Source organism: Rhipicephalus sanguineus, chromosome 6 (genome assembly GCF_013339695.2).
Source record: "Rhipicephalus sanguineus isolate Rsan-2018 chromosome 6, BIME_Rsan_1.4, whole genome shotgun sequence".
In the NCBI taxonomy this organism is placed as follows: domain Eukaryota; kingdom Metazoa; phylum Arthropoda; class Arachnida; order Ixodida; family Ixodidae; genus Rhipicephalus; species Rhipicephalus sanguineus.
The window spans coordinates 68,498,485-68,508,669 of record NC_051181.1 but is presented as its reverse complement, the minus strand read 5'-3'; positions in this window follow the sequence as shown (position 1 = coordinate 68,508,669).

The following is a 10,185-nucleotide window of genomic DNA, read 5'->3' as shown; positions in this document are numbered from 1 at the left end:
TGGGGTAACCGGAGGTCGCACAAGACGCTTAGCCTGGCCCCACAAACTTTCCTCCAATCTTATGCTCACAAGGACTTGGACAAACAATTGTGGAAACACGACTTAATCACGGCACGCTTTGACTAACTTGGAGTGCGCCGATGCAAATAGCAACACCGGCTTGTTACCTCTAGGCTCATAGCTCCATCAAACACCTCTTGGACGGCAGTACAACCCTATGTCTAAAAATCTTATGAAATTGTCCTTCGGGACTTCATGCGTCAGTAAAAGAGGGGACAACACGTCAGTAAAAATGCTCAGGGTTCTAGCGGCCCCTGCGTCAAAGTTGTTAGAGTCAAGGCGTGAAACAATTAGGTAGTCGTCTACGAATCTGAAGACGCCAACGACGTCCGTACTGGTCAAACGATCGCGAAGGAGCTTGTTTCGGTGAGCCAGAAATAGGTCGCTCAAACAGGGAGCGATAGAAGACCCAATACATATGCCATTTTTTTGTTTCACAATGTGTTCGTCCCAAGTTGCGTAGGTTGAGTTTACATAAAAGAGAAGGAGCTCTAAAAACTGATCACAGGACAAGCCGGAAGCGTTCTGGAAATTGACACTTCCCAACCTGTCAATGCTATCTGCAACACATGTCATCAATTCCTCCTGGGGAAGTGAATAAAAGAAATCTTTAACGTCGATTGAAAAGACGGCTAGGTTCTGGTCCTGCCTAACCTTAAAGAATTCAACAACTTGCTCCGACTTAACTACCAAATAAGGATCGTCAACAGGAAGCATCTTCAACTGCTTCTGTAAGAACAATGCGAAACACTTCTGCCATGTGTCGTTTTCGGACAAAATCACACGGAGAGGACAGTCACTTTTATGCGTTTTAGCTGTAAAAAATATTTCTAACTGCAACTTTTTGCTATTTCCTAACGAGCGAGCTAGGCTTTCGAGATTATATCTTTTGCACAACTTTACTGCCTCAATTCGAAGTTTCCTCAGCGACACGTCGTCATGCGCATTGAACACGGCGTGTTCAATGCGCATGACGCAAATAAACATTCCAGTTGAAAGTCAGCACTGTGTGTGTGTTTGCGTGTTCCTTCTCCGTCCGCGTTCCAGTCGCGCTGTAGAAACTAAGCATGAACAACCAACTAGCCCGCCACGCACGTTTAGTCAAGTTTGGCATAAATTCGAATAATGAAACGGCCAGGAGAGCCCAATGTCGTAGGCGGCCTGGATAGATACGCTCAAAGTCGCAGATGTTTGCTAAGAAATGCTTCGGCATTTAAATACAAATATTCTGAAGCGGCGCGAAAACATATTGCGATGAGGCGAGCTTGAAAACCCGTAGTTACTCGCCCTGTGTTGCCTTCACAAGCCAAATTCCTTGCCTGCCCTCTTCGGTACCCAGAACCGGAGGACCAACGACGCAGACGCATCAATCGTCATGCGCACGCAAGGTCACGTGCGCATGTACAGTCCCGATCAAGTCCGAGCGCGCGAGTGGTGCGTTGGTTCGGCGTTCTCTGTAGCGTACCGCCTCTTTCTGCGGGGTGGATCCCTCAGTGCGCGCACGGTTGGAGAGGCTGGCACGGATCTTGAATCCTTACCGCGATACACCGCATCGCACCGCTGGAACTGCTGTCAGGGATGATGCGCCAAAAACGCGCCAAAAGCTGTCAGCGCTAGCGCCTGCACGATACGGCAACGGCGAGAACCCAAACGCATGCAAGACGGAGGCAGATTAGTCTCGCATCTCGCGATTCGAAGTAAAAAAAAATGAAAACACGCATACATTTCGTTTGTGTGGTTTATTATTTCTCTTAAATTTTCATTCATCAATTGAAGCAACAAATTACACAAATTACGTATGTCGCTTCGAATACTTGTGACAGTGTCACGTGCTACTGTAAGCGACGTCAGAGCACCGATGCCTACGTAGAGGAGCGACGTCAGGGCGCAGATAACTACGTAGGACCCTTCCTTGTTGTACGCCATCCCCCGCATCTCGGGGCGCTCGCGTGCGAGGTGAAGGGCAAGCGGCGTTCAGTTCGAAATTTCACCTCTTTCGTGGCGCGTAGCTTTGCAAGTCTTGGCAGACGTGATCGTAAGCGCCCGGTGTGTGCATTGCACTTGTCAGCTCGAAATGCTCAGACCTAGTGAGGGGCCCCCCTTTAACGGGATCTTGTTCCACTGCACTGTGGCAAACCGTTTGTTCGACTATTTTTAATCACTTCAAACATCATTATCCCTTGAAGATATCTCTTAATTGGCTTTATATTGTAGGTGGTTTTTGACTTGACAACTCACAGAGCAAATTTTATTGAGTATGTAACGATTTTTGTGATTTATCGAACCGTTGTGCACTCCTGTTTCTCATATTTGTTCCACTGCATAAAAAGAACTAGAGCCGGACTATATTGATTCCTGGAAGGCGGACTTAAAGAAAAATGCATTACGAGCCTACTCTTTCAGTCTTTTTGAAAGCGCCTGCAAAAAATGTAGATTAATTGACGAAAAAAACCCATCAATAAGGACTAACCTGTTAATGATTAAGGTGGCGAAAGGTTTAATCGTTCGTAGATTAAAAATTTTTACCGACTATTCCTACGCGCAGTAGGTTCTCTTTCTTGGTGCGAGGTGCCTGTGTGGAGCTTTCGAGCCCAGCATTGTGGTAGAGGTTACAGCTCAGCAAAGGCCCTAACAAAAAAACTATTCTCTCCTGTAGTTATGCCTAACATCAAGTTTACATCACCGGCAATGCAAAGACGGATGGGAAGCAGGAAACATTTTACAAACTCGCTGGAGCGGTGGTTTTGCTAAAGGAGTGAGCTGCTAGCTTTTGTTCGTATGGCATTGCAATGTGTTGCCATTGCACCGATTTCGTGGCCCTTGCTGCGAAACTGGACTTTTTTGCTAGCACCAGTATATTTGGGAGAAAAAACAGTTCTCAGTTAGGTGGTTCAAAAAACGCGTTATTTGTTTTATTTCATTACGCGTGCGCAGCAAGTCCTCGAAAAAAAAAAAGAAAAACGTCGTAGCGAAGAGACTGTTAAACAGCACGAATAATGAAGTTTATAGAAATTTCTGCATCGTTTTCTGACAGTCTGATCGCAGGGCTTGGATGAAAGCTGCCATTTTATTTCTGTGTGAGCAATATCTGCAATCACTACTCGCACATTGCCTTATAAATGTGGCGTTAAAAAAAATGTTATTATTTTATGAGTGTTGTGAGATCGCTCTCCATTTTCATTGCTGGCGTAAATGTAGGAGCGAAAGAACGAAACCCGCGTTTAGGCCACTGAAATATCATGAGATACCTGATCGAAATAATCAACAAAAACTAGGTAAAGGAGGAGATAGTCATGATATACATATTTAGTTAACGTTAAGATTGAATAAGCTCGTAAATTTGTGCAAAATCTAAGCAAGCAATATTGCGGAATAGCATCAATAACAATCTACGCCGATAAGGGAACCAGCGAGTGCGGAAAACAATTTCCTAACTTGGAGTAATCAGAGCCGAGAGCAGGAGTTCTTTATTTCAAGGCAGAGATTTCAAATTCCTAGTAACGATGATGTTGTTGGGAGGTAGCCCCTCCTTTTGGTGCGCTTTCAGAAACACCTTCGCCTTCCCGTATTTTCGGATCGTCCGGCATCTTGCGGTTGCGTGAGCTCAGCTGTTGCACGGCGTTCTTGAGCCTGTAGTAGGCCGCTGCTTCTCTGTCTCTGGAGGTTCCACGGTTGATTCTCCAGTAGTCTGCGCAGTCGCCACGGTTGTCTTCCAGGTCGACGTCGTAGAACGCCCAGCCGAATTTCTCAGCCACCAGCGAATGACCAGTGTACGCCACAGACGCAATCTGCGAAAGTCGAAGTTGAAGAGTCTTAGAAATTTTATAATATATGAGAATTCACGTTTGCAATGGCGCCGCAGGCAATGGCGGGATTGTAATTAATATTACCAACGACCCTTGGTAATATCAATATAAAAAAATCACACGGCCCCTTACTCATTCGCCTAAGACGACTTGAAGGCGAATGCCATCTTTTTCTTCTCAGTGGATCTATTGATCCTGCGCCGCCTCCTACCAAAAGCTTTGGAACCTAACGTTGTTTTGCACTGCCTCCAGGATCGGAGGCTTTGCAAGCTTTCTGCGCCTCCCCTGGTTTTGCACTGCCTCCGTGATCGGCCCACCTTTGACCAAAAGACAATGTCATGTCATGTCGCCATCATGTGACATCGCGTAATATGACGCCATAGTGACGTCATAATGACGTCACGTATGGCGACGCCGTATTTACGTCATAACGACGTCATATGGTGACGTCATCACGTGATAATGATTTTTTGCATTACTCGGGTTGGCGCAGCCGACGCGGGACGCCGTTCAATTGTCGCGTTTGATTAGGCGTCTAGGTTTGCACCTCATGAATTGTTCGGGTTTTACGCCCCAAACCACGATATGATTATGACGGACGCCGTAGTGGAGGGCTCCGGAAATTGCGAACACTTGGGGTCTTTTAACGCGCACCTAAATCTGAGCACACGGGACTTTAGAATTTCGCCTTCATCGAAATGCGGCCACCGCGGCCGCAATTCGCTCCCGCGACCTCGGGTCAGCAGTCGAACACCACTGGGGCCATTGGTGTAGCAGACAATATACAAATTTATAAATCTATGCAGTATAGATATGCATTCAAGTGGAGCAATAAATAGAGAGTGTGATACTATTTTAACGAAATTACAACACGTATTTTACGGCAGTGACAAGGCGAAAGCCAACAAAAGCCGATCATTAAAATGATTTTAAATGCAGACGATCCAACAACATCACTGCACAATAAATAGACAATGTAATTTTTTGACAGTAAGAATACACTTTCTAGTCCCAATTAACCCTGACACCTTTCCAAGGCGTAGCTCATTGGTGCGCTATGCGCACATTTGCTTAGCCCTGGTGTTCCAGGGAAAGAAAAAAGATACCTCAATACAAGCGATGTAATTCCAGTCATAAATACCATTGCTACTGCTGTCACAAGGTTGTGGGGCATGTGTATGCTTTAAGTCGTGCTTTGTATTGCTCGTTCTGTGCTCGTAAATATTTCAAAAGATGAAGCATTTTCTTGTCGTCTGCATCTGCTTTCACGTAAGAAAGTGTTCCTATTGTGGTCTTAAGAGTGTCGCCATCATTACGACTTCAAATTAATCATATATGACAATATTCTTAATTTAGCGGTTCGTATGCGTACTTCAATAATAATATAGGTACGTTTTCTGTAAGATTCTTGCCGAAATTACACTGAATGCGTGGGCATTCTATGTAGGTTTCCTAAAAGGCATAAAAAGAGCAGCGAAAGTTAAAAAAAGGGTATCGCAGGTGGCATAAAAAAACGAATCAATAGGCTTTGATCACAGGTAACTTGTGCTGTATGATTTAACAGAAACTTCTGTTAATGTTACTTGCGCGCTGACATATCACTGAATTAATGATAAACCTACTGCTAAAATCTTTCTATCCATATTCACCTGTCTAGAAAACAGAACAGCCGGTAAAACGAAGACCTCTGAAGGCGGACACTTTGTTATACTGTGTCGCTTCTGTAAGATTAGTACTGGATTATTCTTTGTTGTACAAAGTCACTAGGCGGCTACAGGATTTTATGAGCACATAAATAGTGCAAAGGCAGTTGTGAGGTGTGATACGGGCACATATAATTGTGCTTTCCATACAGCGTAGCACGAATGGCAAGAAACATGACACCTGAAGACAAAAGCTCTAAGTGTATATCGTCACGGCCGACAATATACAGGGCGTGCCAACTCTCACGCAGCACGATTTAAAAAAAAAGAGGAACGGCGTTACGTAAAGCCAACCTAAATTGTATTGTTCCGAGTGCACTGCAGCAGTAACCACTACCATTTTTTGTTAATTAGGTTTAATTATTTAGCCATAAATATACTTGTAACTTGACAAGTACTCAACTAATTATCAAGATGTCAATGAGGCATATGTAGGCATGTTCAAATGACAACTAACTGCGATATTTTCAACAACGTACTAATTGCGTGCTGATTTTTTCCGGTTGATAAAGAAAGCCCGAGAAATCTGAAATGCCCGACCTGTAACCTTGCCAAAGTGCGAAACGCTGTTTCTGTCAACGGAAAACAGGCAAAGCGGTTGCTTGCAGTCAGCTTATTGGGGGCGCTGCTTTCTTTTGCGGGTGGGAGTGTAGTCGCTTGTCATTTTTCACATTTCGCAGAATTTCTTTATCAGCCGGAAACAATGCGCACATAATTAGTATGTTGTTGAAAATAGCACCGTTTGATGTCATTTGAACATGCCTACATATGTCTGACTGACATTTTGAGAATTAGATGAGTACTTGTCGAGCTGTAAATATAATTATGACTAAATAATTAAACCTCATCAACGAAAAAAATTACTGGCGGCGACTCCAGTGTACTGGGAACAACACGAACTAGGTTTCTTTCGCGTAACGGCGTTTCTCTTTTTTAAAAATAATGCTGCGTGATAGTTGGGATACGAGAAACAGCGCGACACACGGGACAGTGAAAGAGACGGACCATGCGCTGACTTACAACCAAGGTTTTATTCCGTACATGGGGGTATATATAGCACATGCACCGTGAAAGGAAGGAGAGGAGAAGAGTGACGTGGAACTTTGTTCACGAAATTCTATGAAAGCTTCTGAAAAAAATAATAAAATCATCATCCACTAGACAGATAGGCAATTTCCCTGGTGAGGAGCGCTAACGAAGGCACGCTCACGCACCTATAACCTTTTTTGTCAATGCAAAATGCCTCATAAATCTCACGTGCTCGTTGATCCCTGTATCGCCGAAGTATCTTACATTGATCGAACATTGCATGACAGCCGCATACGGAGCTGTGCGCAGCTAGGTGGCTGGCCCACGAACCCCGCATAGATTCTGCGATGTTCCCTGAGGCGGTCATAACACACGACCAGTTGGCCGATGTAGGTACGGAATAAAATCTTGGTTTGTAAGTCAGCGCATGTCCAGTCTCTTTCACTGTCCCGTGTGTCCGCGCTGTTTCTCGTATCGTTTGAACTGTTACCAACCGGCCAAATACCGCACCTTAGTATAGTTGGGCTGCCCTGTATAGTGCTGAACATTATGCCAGCAGAAACTTTCCATGAAAGGGGTTCATTGATTTCGGGCCAGTGTTGTTGCGATTTGATACCGTGTTTCAAATGTGGACACTTATATAACTTCCTCCTGGGAGAAATTTTGTTCAACTAAAAACAAAGAGTCAGCACGAAAGGCCGCGAACAGCACCTTTGTATAGTTTTGATTTAGATTACATTCAGGCCGCTGTCATCGCGATATTTACGAAAAATTTTTTATAAAAGCTATCCTGCTTTTTTGTTCGCAACGTGCGATTATAATTCAAACTAGAAAGTTATTTTAGTATTTATACATATTTTACTTTGTCATGTTTTACTCTGGCAAGGTCAAAGTGACGCAAGGTGAGAAAATTATATGGTTGTGTTACGAACACTCACTTGGTTCACCATGTCAATAGCTGTCTTGTACGTCCTCCAGCGGCCCTTCTCAGGATCGTCGTCGTAGTGGCAGAATGTCGGCTTTGTCCGTCCTCCTTTCAGGTATGTGGAGTTTGATTCGCATACCTTTAAAGTGGTTTAAAACATTGCGCATATTAATAACATTTTATATTTCTTTAGGAACCCATGGTTAAGAAAACAAAAACAAGTCACTTATGCAAAGTAATTTAGTCTTGGGTATTCACAGCCACGTCTTTTGTCAACGGGATATTATAGCAGGTACTACTGCTATCATTCCGAGTAGAAAGAAAATAACAACCAAAGCACATACGCACCACCTTAAGGGAACCGGTGCAGCTGAGATGAAGTTCCTCATTGGTATGCCACGACGCCCCTGAGGGCCCCTATTAGCCTTGTACCTGATATATCATCCTCGTATCAAGGCTCCAAATGCAGTTTTTCTTTGGTGGTTGCTACTGAACGAGGAAAGCCCAATTCTTTCTAAAAACCGCTATCGCATTTTATTGCGATATCAATTATATGAACGCTCCAGGCGCATTCCGTGTAAAGTTCAAGGGCAATAGCACTGCCTCGCGCGTCGTACGTTTTCTGTGCCAGTGCGAAGGCAGCCCACGATTGCGACTGAAGCGGACAGGAAACGGGCCGGCTGACTGACTTCCGTTGTGCTAAAGGCTCATGGAGAAGTCCAGGAGGGCGGGCGTGGAGGGAAAGTGTGCGGCTCCAGTAGGGACTGCACACTTTGATCGGCAAGGCGTGGTCATGCACCCCCATCTTGATAGTGGTCAGCAGATGGCTCATACCTTCACACGAGCTGTTATCGAGCGATGACAGCACGAAGGTCGCTTCGCACGCTGTATCAGCCGCGTCTGTATACGCCAGCGTTTGGACACTGAATGTACGCGGTCATTACCCGAGGTTTGCGTTAATGCTGCCTGTGCGCACTAAAACCTTGCTTGTAAATTTACATACCAAGCTCATGTTTAGTACAAATAATATTGCTGCTAAACTCTCAAGCCTTTCTTCCTAAAACATTCTAATTTGTCGCTGCCGTATTTATAGCCTCGTCGTCGTGGAGAAACCTTGACCTTTTAAATCGCGAGAAGCGCAATCTGCAAGATATGCTAGATTATTATGCCTAGTATGTCTAAAGGTTTCTAAACTACCACACATAGCACAGACGTACAGCTTGAGCTGAATTATTCAAAGCGGCGAACTTTACTTCCAAGAGAAACCGGAAGTTATGTCCGCATACTTACACAGCCATGTGTATTAGGTTATTAACTGGTGATCTATGGCACACACAATACAATTTACAAATTGCGTCTCGTTGCTAGCTACTGCATACACTTCAAAGAACCTCACGAGAACGCACCCCTGCTCACGCTTCACGGGCTTGTTTAAAGAATGCTTTATTGCGATAGTCTTGTGTAATATAATATATATATATATTATATATATATATATCTATAATATATTATATATATTATATATATTATATTATAATATATATATATCTATATATATCCTTCAGTATACCAACGGGACTATTTACAACACGCTATATACAGCATGTGGTACGCAGAGTCGGAGGCGCTTCAGCGTGTTCTCTTGACCACCAGCGACATGGCGTGATGGGTGCGCTTTAAAGGTCGTCGCTCCGCCCGCCCCTCTCGTTCTTCCCCGGAATTGCGATGCGTGCGCGCCTCCTACCTGTACAAGCTGCACTTTTGCCCTGAAGGGCGTGGTCGCCCGTGTGCGCCCAATTATCTCGTTGTACATACGTATCGATTTGTACATACGTCGTGTGTTTTCACCGCAAAGTTTGCTTTGAAGTTACACAGCGCACGAAGGTCATCTCGCTCGCTGCAGCAGCCGCGTTGGCGAAAGTAGTGAGCTGCTAGAAAGGGGAGCCAAAGTAGGGGCCATTTCGTTGTGCACATTGGGCACTTACAACCAGCTGCTCGAACACTAACAATTGTTACATTTGCTACTTCGCGCTAGTCCTATGTATACCTGTACATTTGTTTCGTGTGTCTTTCTTCATGTTTGAGCAGCGAGCTGCAAGCGTCGAGCTGTGACAGTTGTTAGTTCGTATTCGTCTTGTGTGTATTCTTTTCGTACGTCCTCTGTGCTTGAGCGGCATTACAATTTGTTGCTATCGCTTTCACTGGTTCGCCCTTGCGGCAAAACTGTGACTTTTTTACCTATAGTTCTGTCTATATCAGCACGAAGCCCACCCCATCTCTACGTGAAACAACGTATTTTAAAGAAAATTGCATTTAATGCTGCTTTCTAACGCAGGAAATGCACAGAGGCTGCAAGAAGTCGTACACAAAGCGCTGATTTTCAGCACTCATTTCTTAATGCGTTACCATTCGAAGGGACAAGGAATGGGAGAAAATATTGCTGTGAATATTGGAGCGAGGCAGATACACAGCAGTGCAGGTGCGTTATTGAGCGACACTGTTATGAGAGCTCATAACCAATATGAGCCGACAGGAGCCAACAGTATTGAATACTGGTGATATGTGAGTAAAAACGGCATTTTTCACGCAATTGGTTACCTTCTCATAATTATCTGTCACTTCCATGTATACTTCGTGTACATTATAGTCTTCAAAAGCTTAC